Source organism: Lycium ferocissimum, chromosome 11 (assembly GCF_029784015.1).
Source record: "Lycium ferocissimum isolate CSIRO_LF1 chromosome 11, AGI_CSIRO_Lferr_CH_V1, whole genome shotgun sequence".
Lineage (NCBI taxonomy): Eukaryota > Viridiplantae > Streptophyta > Magnoliopsida > Solanales > Solanaceae > Lycium > Lycium ferocissimum.
In genome coordinates this window covers 2,701,288-2,716,193 of record NC_081352.1, presented here as the reverse complement: position 1 = coordinate 2,716,193, position 14,906 = coordinate 2,701,288, and positions in this window count along the sequence as shown.

Genomic DNA, 14,906 nt, shown 5'->3' with positions numbered 1-14,906 from the left:
AGATCCTCCTAACCCGCATGGCTAATCTATCGGAAAAATTAAGTGTTTATACCAATTTATATTAAATTGCTTCTATAAAGTAGTAAATGGAGATATAGATTGACTAGTTTTCGACACGAATGTTGCACGTTCCTTCCAGATCCATTTGTATAAATTTTCAATGTAGTTTAAGTTATATTAATACTTTTAACTAATGAGTAACCGTGTTTCTAATATATTAAATACTCAAGTTGACATTTTCCTTGTTTTTTGTTATTTCAAAAGCACATTGATTTAATTTTAATATAAACAATGTCTGTTACATTTGTAAATTCATCATGTCTTAAAGTTTGTGCCGTGTCTTTTGGAAATTGTAACCTTTTTTATTTTTTTTGTATATATATATATATATATATATATATATATATATATATATATATATATATATATATATATATATATATATATATATATATATATATAGGAGTTGTTTCCATTAAAGTAGTATATCAATTCATGAAAAGCCCCTTAGTTCTTATGGAAATGTTGCCCTGGCCGCTACCCCTTGCTGACCGCTAGGACATTACATATATAGTTGCTCTTTCCGAAGTATAAATATAAATATCTCTTTCTTCTAGCCGGAGTTGGCCAGATACGGGTCGAAGCCCTTCTTTGAAACCGCTCTCTTCCAGCCGATTTGAACTGAACCTCGTTCTTGTGCGATTTTCTCCCTTTTTGTAACTGAAAATCAGTTAAAGTATTTTTTCTTCCTTTCTTCAATTATGCTTTTAGAATGTTTAATTATCTTCCTTATATGTATATATTTGTGCATTTGGTACTGATCTAGGGTTTTTGTGGTAGTTAGGGATTTGGTCAACCATGGAATCCTGTCACGACCCATGTTGGATAAGTCGTACGGGCACTTACTGTTATAGCCCGTATCTCGTACGTTCGGATATTGTGAGGCAATGGTGAAAAGTTAAGGACAAGACTACGATCTAAAATAATTTTAATGAACGAGTTGGTTATGAATATTATTTATGAATATTATTGGACGGAAATATTGAGAAAGGCTAGGGGCAAGAAGAGAAATTCGCAAAATGGGCCGTGAAAATAATGTGGAAGGATAGGGACAAAATGGTAATATTAAGGAAAGTCGAGGGGTAAAATAGTAATTTCACCAAGTTCAAGAAAAAGTCTTGAAAAGGGGCCAAAGCTTATGTGGCAAGACATTTAGTCTTCTTGGATTAAATTTTAAGAAATTTCAAGAAAAGTCTAGAAAAGAAATAAAGAAAAAGAGGAAAAAGAAAAGAAAAATCTAGAGAGGGGGCATGTGCCCCTCACATGCAAGCTATATATATATATATATATATATATATATGGGAGAGGTGTTATTTCATTTAAGAGAAATAAGAACAAAAAAAAAAAACAAAAAAAAAAAAAAGAAAGAAGAAGAAGAGCAAGTAGTGTATTCGGCCAAGGGGGAGTAATTTTGCCCCCTTGAAATCTTGTTCTAAAAATTATTTTCTCCATGTATTCCTACCAATTCAAGGGCCCTCTACAACGTGGTGTAGTTATTTCGGAAGATAAGATGCTTGTTTCATCAATTTAGCAACCCTAGCCAAGAGGGAATGTTGAAGAGAAAAAGGTAAGAACCAATCTTTTCTTATGTGTTATGGATGCTTGGTATATGTTGTAGTATGGAGAAATGAATGAAAAACATGGAATCTTGTGTATTGAAGTGTGGCGTGCATGCATAGTGGTTGGCCGTGTATGTGTTGCATTGTGTAGAAAATATGGACTAAGTGTATATAGCTTGTTGGTTGTTGTGGTAATGTATAGAAAACATGGAAAATTCATGGAAAATATGGATGTTACTAGTGTGGCCGAATGAGGTATAGTTTGGCAAGTATGGTGACGTAATTTTATTTGATATTTTAGTATTGTTATTATGGATTCTAGGGTGAAAAATGTAGGTTTGGTGGTTGGGAATGAAGTTGTGATCGTTATCGGAATGTTGAAAAAGTTAATGCGATATTAGTTTGAATTCTTACATTGCATGAATGACATTGATAATGAGTGGTTATTGATATGGATTATGAATCTAGAACAAGAAAAATGTGCGAGTACTTCTTTGTTGAAGATTTCGGGTACCATTGAATCATTGTAAATATTGTAAGCATTGTTGGAATAATTGTTGGAATTGTTGCTAATAATGTTGGCCGAGTTCCATTCTCGGGTTTGTTGTTGAAATGAGCCGAGTTGGATTTTGGGGATGGAGTATTTATAGGGGAAATGCTGCCGAAATTTCGGCAGGCAAGTGTTACCTTAAGATCCAATCCTAAATGCACTAATCGAAGTTTGGTAAACATGACCAAATTGTAGATTTTGGCGGATTTGCAACAAGGATTTGGAGAAGCAGAAGGAGCGAAAAGAGGTATGTAAGACTTCACCCTTCTTTCTATGGCATGTCTTAGACGTACTAAGTTGGATACGGGCCTCGGGACCATTCCTTCCCTCGAAATCCAAGATTGAAATTCGCTACTATTCATTCGGTAGAATTGAACTAGAAATGGTGCGAAATGTTGGAAAACTTCTTAGACCTTTAGAACTTGCATAAATGAGACCCGATTACTTTAAAACTCTCATAAGTAATGTCATGAGACGTACTACACGTAAATTGTGTGCGCTATCTCATTTGACCCGAGGTGGGCCCATTGTTCCCGGACTTTTCCTATTGCTCGTTTGGCTTGTTTTGGAGTAGAATCCTAAGGGAACTTCTGATCCTTGTCCCGATTATCAAACAATAGGTACAACGCTACCCTAATGTAAAAATGTCTATGATGACCGTGATAACCATAATGCTAAGAAAGAATATACGTCCATGATAAGTACGACAAAGATGATTCCTTGACTAAGGTGAATAATATGATCTTATAATGATAATGATAGAATCGAAAATGAAAAAAATGCCTACGATAGTTATGTTGATAATATGTTCTTCTATAAAAATGAAAATATGGAAATGTTAAACAATTTCTTGATATCGCAATTCTATCATAGAGAATGACTACCATAAAGGTTTTAAATAGGTGAAACTATACCTTATGACCCTATTTGATGTTTTTCTCATAAATGACACTTTTCATTGATAACTTCGCCTTATGATACACGTATATGTGCATGTTGTTTATGTGATACATGATATTGATGAATATATATGTATATGGGGAATGGGGAAGGGCAACCGTGTCCACCGATTCATGTGATGCTTATATACATCCCGGACGCGGGATGCCGGACGCGGGATATGGGAGAGCCGAAACACGTTTTACGAAATGTTACGTCCGTATATGTGATATATATTCTATGTTGGGACACTGTTGGGGTTGGGGGGTGGGATTGCCGATGTACTCGGCGTCTGTGAACGCAAGTGAAGAACACCGTTTTCTGAAATGTACTTTTTCTGTATATGTCATACGTATAATATGTTGGGACAAAAAGGGCATGCATGGTGGGAGAGCCGATGCATTCGGCGTCTGTGAATGTAAATAAAGGACACCGTTCTCCGAAATGTTCTATTTTCTGTATATGTAAATAAGAAGTACCGTTTCCTTGAAAGAAACTAAGCATGCGTGGCATCCGCCCATGAAAGGCACTCATGTACAAGTTACATCTAACCCTCTCTTTAAGCTCCATATGTTTGTGCCGTTATTAATCATACGCATATGCCTTTATCTTGTTACGTTCATGTCTTACATACTCGGTCAATGCTCGTCCGACCCCTCTTCTTCGGGGGTTGCGTTCATGCGCGGTACTCCCGGATGAATAGCAACCGGGATGAAGATGCTTCGGCGAGGTTGGCAAGCTCCACTTGTTCGGAGTATCGCCGAGTCGGCGTACATTGTGCCGGGACTTTCGAGTATAGATAGAGACTTTGCGACGAGTCATGGGTTTCGGGAGACGGTTGTATTATGATACGAGTTATATACGATTCATGTTTTATTTGATTTAAGAACAACAAAAGGATATTCCAATAAACTATTTATGTTTACTTGTCTTAGAGGTTTTGAAAAAAAAAAAAAAAAAAAAATTGAGCACGTAGTAGGAGTCAGCGGGTTCGCTCGACTCCGGTTGCGGGGTCGGGTGCCCATCACACCCCGATCAAGATTGGGGTGTGACAAAGTGGTATCAGAGCAGGTCGGTCCAAGGGTTGTCTGCAAAGTCGTGTCCGGTAGAGTCACATTTATGGGTGTGAAGCCGGCCACATTTATAAACGAGGAGGTCACGGGGCATTTAGGAATGGTTGACCTTCTTTCTGTTATTAGATCGTGCGATAGAGCCAAGACATAGGAAATAAGATTCCTTATATTAATCGTTGATTTCCGCAGGCGCCCAGTATCGGCGGAGAAGGGCGAAGGATGATATGGAAGTCAAAGAAGTGAGACTGAATGGATGTATTTGTTCTGTTATGTGGAGCTGGGCGCTGGACAGGAAATAGTTATACATATAGGCGGAAGGTGAGTATCAGGAATTAAAAAGGGCAAAACGGTCATTGTAGAAGAAAGGACGTATTACGAAAATGTCTCGGAAGTTGTAAAGTTTTGATTGGTTTCAGATCGAGTAGTAAGGGCCATGTAAGAAAGCGGACGCAAAAATATCAGTGTTAAGGCACCGAATTCCGCCAAAGTTTCGAGGTTAAGCGTGCTCAGGTGGGAGCAATTTCAGGATGGGTGACCCCCCTGGGAAGTAAACTAAAAGTTTTACAAATGGAGATATAAGGGACAAATGAGAAGCTAAGAGTGACCTAAGGGAAATCAGAGTATACGGAATGGTTGGAAGCCATACGGGGTCACATAAAATGAGGTAGGTTAGACTGGAGAAGAGACAGGGAATGCGTCACAGTTCCGGAAGGTTGGATAGGCTTGAATAGTGTTCGGAAGAGATATGGATACACAGCTACAGCACAAATGTGCAGTCAAGGAAAAAATTACGAACAAGCGAACTAAGAAAGTGAAAGGACGAATAGTGGATGGGAATGTGGACAAAAGGACGACAAAGGTGGAAGGTAAAGAAAACTTAGGGTAAGAAGTTTCTGGGATGCTAGGCATGGAGTTAGAAGAAAGATGAGAAATAAGGTATAAACGAAGGCTTTATAGAAAGATTTTTGGTATAAGGAGCCCCTTAAAGGGGGGGAGACCATATTATATTAAACCCTAAAAAGGAACCGCAACACTATCAAGTATCAGAAAGAGAAACCTATTAGCTTGGAATCAGAGTTCAAAATATGTTGGCATGTCGCCAGGATACTTGGGAGGAAAGTAGAAACGAAGCAACAATGAGTTAGAAAAACCTATGACATGGAGCAAGGGCTCATGAAAGGATCAAGGAGTCCGATTATAAGGAAAATGAGGTAAAGGATAAAGAACGGGCATAAAGGAAAGAGCAGCTATAAAAGGAACCCTCCCGAAATATTATGGCACCCATAAGGTTAGTTGAACATTCGAGGACGAATGTTCTAAAGGGGGGGAGGATGTTATAGCCCGTATCTCGTACGTTCGGATATTGTGAGGCAATGGTGAAAAGTTAAGGACAAGACTACGATCTAAAATAATTTTAATGAACGAGTTGGTTAGGAATATTATTTATGAATATTATTGGACGGAAATATTGAGAAAGGCTAGGGGCAAGAAGAGAAATTCGCAAAATGGGCCGTGAAAATAATGTGGAAGGATAGGGACAAAATGGTAATATTAAGGAAAGTCAAGGGGTAAAATAGTAATTTCACCAAGTTCAAGAAAAAGTCTTGAAAAGGGGCCAAAGCTTATGTGGCAAGACATTTAGTCTTCTTGGATTAAATTTTAAGAAATTTCAAGAAAAGTCTAGAAAAAAATAAAGAAAAAGAGGAAAAAGAAAAGAAAAATCTAGAGAGGGGGCATGTGCCCCTCACATGCAAGCAATATATATATATATGGGAGAGGTGTTATTTCATTTAAGAGAAATAAGAACAAAAAAAAAAAAAAATGGAAAGAAAGAAGAAGAAGAGCAAGTAGTGTATTCGGCCAAGGGGGAGTAATTTTGCCCCCTTGAAATCTTGTTCTAAAAATTATTTTCTCCATGTATTCCTACCAATTCAAGGGCCCTCTACAACGTGGTGTAGTTATTTCGGAAGATAAGATGCTTGTTTCATCAATTTAGCAACCCTAGCCAAGAGGGAATGTTGAAGAGAAAAAGGTAAGAACCAATCTTTTCTTATGTGTTATGGATGTTGGTATATGTTGTAGTATGGAGAAATGAATGAAAAACATGGAATCTTGTGTATTGAAGTGTGGCGTGCATGCATAGTGGTTGGCCGTGTATGTGTTGCATTGTGTAGAAAATATGGACTAAGTGTATATAGCTTGTTGGTTGTTGTGGTAATGTATAGAAAACATGGAAAATTCATGGAAAATATGGATGTTACTAGTGTGGCCGAATGAGGTATAGTTTGGCAAGTATGGTGACGTAATTTTATTTGATATTTTAGTATTGTTATTATGGATTCTAGGGTGAAAAATGTAGGTTTGGTGGTTGGGAATGAAGTTGTGATCGTTATCGGAATGTTGAAAAAGTTAATGCGACATTAGTTTGAATTCTTACATTGCGTGAATGACATTGGTAATGAGTGGTTATTGATATGGATTATGAATCTAGAACAAGAAAAATGTGCGAGTACTTCTTTGTTGAAGATTTCGGGTGCCATTGAATCATTGTAAATATTGTACGCATTGTTGGAATAATTGTTGGAATTGTTGCTAATAATGTTGGCCGAGTTCCATTCTCGGGTTTGTTGTTGAAATGAGCCGAGTTGGATTTTGGGGATGGAGTATTTATAGGGGAAATCTTTATAGAAATTTCTCGGCAAGTGTTACCTTAAGATCCAATCCTAAATGCACTAATCGAAGTTTGGTAAACATGACCAAATCAGAGATTTTGGCGGATTTGCAACAAGGATTTGGAGAAGCAGAAGGAGCGAAAAGAGGTATGTAAGACTTCACCCTTCTTTCTATGGCATGTCTTAGACGTACTAAGTTGGATACGGGCCTCGGGGACCATTCCTTCCCTCGAAATCCAAGATTGAAATTCGCTACTATTCATTCAGTAGAATTGAACTAGAAATGGTGCGAAATGTTGGAAAACTTCTTAGACCTTTAGAACTTGCATAAATGACACCTGATTACTTTAAAACTCTCATAAGTAATGTCATGAGACGTACTACACGTAAATTGTGTGCGCCGTCTCATTTGACCCGAGGTGGGCCCATTGTTCCCGGACTTTTCCTATTGCTTGTTTGGCTTGTTTTGGAGTGGAATCCTAAGGGAACTTCTGATCCTTGTCCCGATTATCAAACGATAGGTACAACGCTACCCTAATGTAAAAATGTCTATGATGACCGTGATAACCATAATGCTAAGAAAGAATATACGTCCATGATAAGTACGACAAAGATGATTCCTTGACTAAGGTGAATAATATGATCTTATAATGATAATGATAGAATCGAAAATGAAAAAAATGCCTACGATAGTTATGTTGATAATATGTTCTTCTATAAAAATGAAAATATGGAAATGTTAAACAATTTCTTGATATCGCAATTCTATCATAGAGAATGACTGCCATAAAGGTTCTAAATAGGTGAAACTATACCTTATGACCCTATTTGATGTTTTTCTCATAAATGACACTTTTCATTGATAACTTCGCCTTATGATACACGTATATGTGCATGTTGTTTATGTGATACATGATATTGATGAATATATATGTATATGGGGAATGGGGAAGGGCAACTGTGTCCACCTGATTCGGTACTGCTTATCATCCCGACGCGGGATGCCCGGACGCGGGATATGGGAGAGCCGGAATGGCGTATGTATCTGTTATATATATTCTTTGTTGGGACACTGTTGGGGTGGGGGGGTGGGAGAGCCGATGTACTCGGCGTCTGTGAACGCAAGTGAAGAACACCGTTTTCGAAATGTACTTGTTTTCGTATATATATACGTATAATATGTTGGGACACCGGGGGTTGGGGGGTGGAGAGCCGATGTATTCGGCGTCTGTGAATGTAAATAAAGGACACCGTTCTCCGAAATGTTCTATTTTCTGTATATGTAAATAAGAAGTACCGTTTCCTTGAAAGAAACTAAGCATGCGTGGCATCCGCCTGAAAGGCACTCACATGTACAAGTTACATCTAACCCAGATAAGCTCCATATGTTTGTGCCGTTATTAATCATACTGCATATGCCTTTATCTTGTTACTGTTCATGTCTTACATACTCGCACAATGCCGCATCGACCCTCTTCTGGGGTACCGCGTTCATGCCGCGCGGTACTCCCAGGTGAATAGCAGCCAGGATAGAAGATGCTTCGGCGAGGTTGGCAAGCTCCACTTGTTCTGGAGTATCGCCGAGTCAGCGTACTTGTGCCAGGACTTTCGAGTATAGATAGAGACTTTGCAGACAGAGTCATGGGTTTCGGGAGACAGCTTTGTATTATGATACGAGTTATATCGATTACATGTTTTATTTGATTTAAGAACAACAAAAGGATATTCCAATAAACTATTTATGTTTACTTGTCTTAGAGGTTTTGAAAAAAAATTGAGCACGTAGTAGGAGTCAGCGGGTTCGCTCGACTCCGGTTGCGGGGTCGGGTGCCCATCACACCCCGATCAAGATTGGGGTGTGACACTTACCTTTCCCACCTCGGTAAGCAAACCCTCAACTCAACGATAAGTAAAGACATAAATAAATAAATAAATCAATCAAGCAGAAAAGAATAATTTCATAAGTCTCACAATAATATATAATAGAATAGTGCGGAATAAGGAAAATACCCCCAGGGTCTGGTCTAAGTCATACAAGAGGATCTAATGAAAAATATACAAGTCTGGAATATAATAACACATAAGTCTATCTATGTCTCAGAATATAAATTGTAAGAAATAAATAGGAAGAGTCTTCAAGGCAGCAAATGTTGCGTGCGCACGCTGGAAACTCGATGCTATGCTGAAGACGACAATCAGCCACGGGAGACGGAGAAAGACCCAACCTGGCACTCTGCATTCACAAAAAGAATGCAAAGAAGTGCAAATTAGTACAAAACCATAGCACTGGTAGGTATCATAGGCCGACTAAGTATAGCTAACGTAATTCAGATAATAAAGCAAGATAGGCTGATAAATCAAGAAGTATAAGTCAAACATAATCAAACCAAGTACACGTCATCGCCTAAGTAGAGCATCTAATCCCAAATGTGCCAAGTGTCAATGTGCCAATCCGAATCCAATATCACAAGTAAAAACACCAAATCATCTCAATGTAAGTCGTGATGCAATGTAATGCAGTAATGTATGAATGCAATGCAATGCCATGCAAATGTTGTGTACACATGTTCCCCAGACGAAAATATTGACATCTCGTAGCACAACCCAAGGTGACTCGCGAAGTCTAAGTGCCACTCGTCCCAGATCTTTTCCCAACAGACAGACGAGACCCGAATCTTTGCCCACGGGGGTTCTCACCGGCACCACCCTGGGGGACCCACGGAGTCCATGCACTCTCTCAATCCATGATTCCGAGACTAACATCAGATATCAGACTCTCATTTAAAAACCGAGCCCAGCTCATCACCGTGTTTCATCAAGTACCAACAGTGTATCAACAGTATATCATGAAGAATGAGAATGAGTGCATTGCTTATGTCAACATCGAGAATTTGCTCAATATCACAAGTACCAACAATGGGTACGCCAACAACATATCCATGTCACAAGTACCAACATGGGTACACCAACAATATATTAGTGTCACAAGTACTAACATGGGTACGCCAACAACATCATGAAAGACTACACAAGTCATATAGAGTCCTATTCTCGTATCGACATCAACCCGTAAGATACTACAATATCACAATCAAGATGGAACCACAGATTTCAGTATCTACTAACAACACGTGGCATCAAGACAACACAATCGAACAACCAAGTCACAACACAACGGAGTGGCTAGCCCCAATCACGCAACAGGTCTCAACCTAAGAAAATATCCAACCCAACTTCATACCGGAAGGTTTACATGCTTTCTCCAACAATATAATCTAAATATATGCTTCGCTATACGAAGTCTCACCAAGGGTAAGCCATAACCTACCTGGATGGCAGAACAAGAATACCAAACAATCACTTTATAGCCTTGCCCTTATGCTGAGCCTCAAGATCAAAGAAGTTTAGGCATATTCGAAATCTAGATTAGAAATCATGAAGAATGATACTAGTATTGCTATCATTCAATTTAGGTCAAAACCAACCCTAGAATTTGGGAAAACGAGGCCCACAAGGTCAAAACCAGAAATTCGGGGGTAAATTATCAAATTAAGCACTAGGTGATCATAACCCAACAACTAATTGTTAATCTAACGCATGGATTCACCTAATTTTGAGATTCAAGCAAAACCCCCAATTTTGGGTATAAACCCTAACTCTTTGATTCAAGAATTCAATGCTAATAATGGAAGATATATGATTAACAACCTTAGATCCATCAAAATCTAGCATAAACACCCTCAATTTCATCATTAATAAGCCTAGATAGAACATTCATTAACTCCACTCTTATCTTCCATTGCTAGCAATTACTAAGGAAAGAGGAATCTATGATGATTAGGAACAAGAAATAAGTAAAGAGAATTAGGAAAACTTACCACCAAGACTCTTCACCAATTATCTCCAAGAATAGTCCCCAAGAGCTCCATTTTCGTAATGGGAATAAATGATAGACTAAGGGCTTATTTAATACACACTTAATGAAATAACAGGGCTGATACTGCCACGGCGGTATTAGGGCAGCAATAGCGTCGCCGCCCCAGCGCCCTCACATACCGCTGGGACGGCCTGGGCCAAATCACACTTGGCCGTCCCAGCGGCTATCCCGCCGCAACAGCGGTGCCGCTAGGAAGGCACTGGTCCCGCGTTGTCAGACACCAGGTACGAGAAACCCAACTAATTTTGTAAGTCTCAATTGAAATCCCGAACCACTCCCGAGGCCATCTGCTCACCAACCGCATACACAGATCCACATAAAAACACTCTACGAACGCACTTGTGGCCTCGGAATTTCCAACGGAGGTCTTATTGACCCAGTCAACCCCCGGAACCTCTTTTCAAATTTCCCAAGCCAAGTCTTAAAATGCATCCGAGTGCATTGGGAACCGAACTAGATATACACACAAGTTCTAAGCGACCATTCGGACCTTTAAGAATTGACGGATTTTTGAAAAAGGTTTGTTTACCCAAAAGTCAACTTTTGGTCAACCCTTTTTCTCTTGGAGCTCGTATTTCACAAAAAGTGGCCCGAATCAAGTCTAGAAACCTCGAGAAGCATGCCAACCGTCCCCTCGGCTCAAAAATGAGCTAACCAAGCTTAGAAAGGGGAGAAAATACTGGAAAGACTATAACGACCAAACGGATCGTTACATCAGATACCAATTAAACCATTGCTCGTCCTCGAGCGAAAAAAGGAAAAGAATAGGGAATACCTGAATCACCGAACAACTGGGGTTATCGGCTACGCATATTGGATTCGACAGGACAGTGCTTCCATTGCACCTTCGGAGAAGCAATCTCTTTCGACCTCAACTTTTGAACCTGCCTATCTAAGATCGCAATAGGCTCCTCCTCATAAGACAAATTCTCATCAAGTAATATAGAATACCAACGAACAATGTAGGTACCATCGGCATGGTACTTCTTCAGGATCGAAACATGAAAAATTGGATGAACTCCTGCCAAGCCTGGCGGCAATGCTAACTCATAAGGTACATCGCCCACACGGCCGACAATCTCAAATGAGCCAATATACCTAAGGCTCAAATTGCCCCTCTTACCAAACTTGATAACAGCCTTCATGGGTGAAATCTTCAATAGAACCTGGTCACCAACGGCAAACCCTAAATCTCGAACCTTCCGGTCCGCATACATCTTCTGTCGACTCTGAGCTGCCAAAAGCTTGGCCTGAATAACTCTTACTCTATCAAGGGGCTATCTTAATAGATTTGTACTCCAAGGTCGAGCCTCGAACCCATCAAACCAGCTAATCGGAGATCTACATATCCTACCGTAAAAAGCCTCAAAAGTCGTCATGCCAATACTCGAATGATAACTGCTATTGTACGCAAACTCTACCAATAGTAAGTGTTGATCCCAATGACCACTAAAATCAATAACACACGCTCTCAACATGTCCTCGAGCACCTGGATGGCCTACTCGGACTGGCTATCTGTCCGGGGATAAAAAACTGTACTGAGATCCAATCGGGTACCCAAATCCTCATGGAAAGCCCTCTAAAATCAGGAAATAAAGATAGTACCTCGATCAGATACAACAGAAATAGGAATCCCATGCAATCCCAGAATGTCCCGAATATCCACCTGGGCTAACTTCTCCGCGGTATAGGAAATCTGGACTGGACCAATGTGAGCGGACTTAGTCAACCGATCAACTATCACCGAAATGGAGTCAAACTTACCTAGGGACTTCGGAAGACCCACAACAAAATTCATTGTAATCCTCTCCCACTTCCACTCAGGAATGGACATCCTCTGAAGTACACCACCGGTCGTTAGTGCTGATACTTAACTTGCTAACAATTACCACACTTAGCCACGAAATCAGCTATATCTCTCTTCATCAGATGCCACCAATAGCGCTGTCTCAAATAACGGTACATCTTAGTCCCCCCCTGATGAATGGAATAGCGAGAGCTATGAGCCTTAGACAAGATCAACTGAATCAAATCACCAACACGAGAAACGTACACGCGCCCCTTAATTCTCAAAATGCCCTCATAATCAATCACGAACTCCTTGGCCTCACACACCAAAACTCTATCTCTAATCTTGCTCAACTGAGTATCCTCAAACTGATGAGTCCTGATTCGATCCAATAAGGATGACCTCGCCTCTACACAAGACAAAATCTCGCTTTGGGCGAATATCACAGTGAACGAACCGTGGCCGCAGTTCAAACTCTATGGCCAACAACGTCGAAAAACAATCAATCGAGCTAAACTCCCATACTCACTAGCTGCGACTCAAGGCATCAACCACCACATTGGCTTTCTCGGTGGTACATTAAAGATGACATAGTCCTTAGACCTCCATCCATCTAAGCGCGCCCGGAATTAAGATCTCTCTGGGTAAGCACATGTTGAAGACTACGGTGAACGGTGAAAACCTCAAATGGATCCGTGCAAATAGTGCCTCCAAATCATCAAAGCGAAGACGACGGCCAATAACTCCAAATCATAGGTAGGGTAATTCTTCTCATAAATGTTACACCCCAATCTTGACAGGCGTGACGGGCACCCGACCCCCCTACCTCGGGGCCGAGCGAACCCTCCGACTCTTATTCCATGCATAATTTTTTTTTCTCTCGTGTCGAACCTTAAACCAAATAATCACGTATTACATAATACCGTTTTCAAATTTAATAAAAATCAGAATTCACGTAGAACCTATATCATGGTACAAATTGACACATCGACAGTGGCCGCCGACGACCGACTTCCGATACCCACGACTCGTCTCGCAAAGTCTCTAACTTCGAATCTGACATCATAGCGTAAAGCATGCCGACTCGGCGACACTCCGCAGCAAACGGAGCTTGCCAACTTTGCGAAACATCTTCATCCTCGGCCGCTATCCATCCGGAGTACACGCGCGCATGAAACGCAACCCCCGAAGAAGAGGGGTCAAGACGAGCATCAGTACCGAGTATAAGGCATGACAAAGAACAACATAGTAAAGGGCCAGAGAGCATATCATGAAAGAGAGTATTCGTACATATGAGACATATCATGGGTGCTCGTATCGGTACATGTGAAATATATCTTGTGGGCCTGGAACCTGTACATATGGAACATGTCACGTATAAAACTGTAACCTATGCACGAGTAATAACTATATGGGCACGTACCGTATCATAGGACGCAAGGAGTAACCCGTATACGCGTGTGCCACCAGTGGCGGATGCCATGCATGCTAAGTCGTTCTTGATAAATATCTTTCATGTATATGTAAAATATATCATGTAACATGCATTGCCGAGGCGTCGCGCCGATCCATTTAACCACAAATGTAGATGTATATGTCCCGCGTCCGGATGATATCATGATAGATACGGCTACATGTACCGTGTGCAACCCAGCCGTCTAGGTCGCTCGCTCCCCATCTTCCCCATATACATATATATATATATATATACATATACCATAGCATGCAAGGGAGCCCAAAGAAAAGCTATAACGCTATCGGAGTGACGTAAGGTCGGTAAAACCTCCTATTTTATTATGGAATAACCACGGGCACTTCATCTCACCTTGAAAGAACTAATAATAAGGCGAGACTATCAATGAAGAGTAACTTCATGAGAAATCATAAGACAGGATCATAAGGCATCATTCATTTACTTTAAAACCTTTGAAAATAGTCATTATTCAAAAATAGCTTAACATTTCATATCGTCATATTCGTAGTAAGAACATATCCTTGGCATTCTCATCATAGACTTCTTCTCAAATCTGGCATCATCATTATCATCATATCATCATAGAGCCATAGTCGTCGTTTTCGTCCTTAAGACCTTCAATATTGTAAAGTTTGGTTTTTGAAGAAAAATAAACATTTTAGAAAAACACTTTTAAAATTTTAGAAGGAAAAACAACGGGGCAAGGGTTTAGTTAAAAAAAAATTTTTTGTTTGGCTGAGATAACCAAGAACTTTACGATATATACAAAAAGCCTAAGGAACAATAGAGGGAATTTAAAAGTGGGCCCCCCGACAAATGAGGGGGACACGCTTTTCGTATAATACCCCCTTT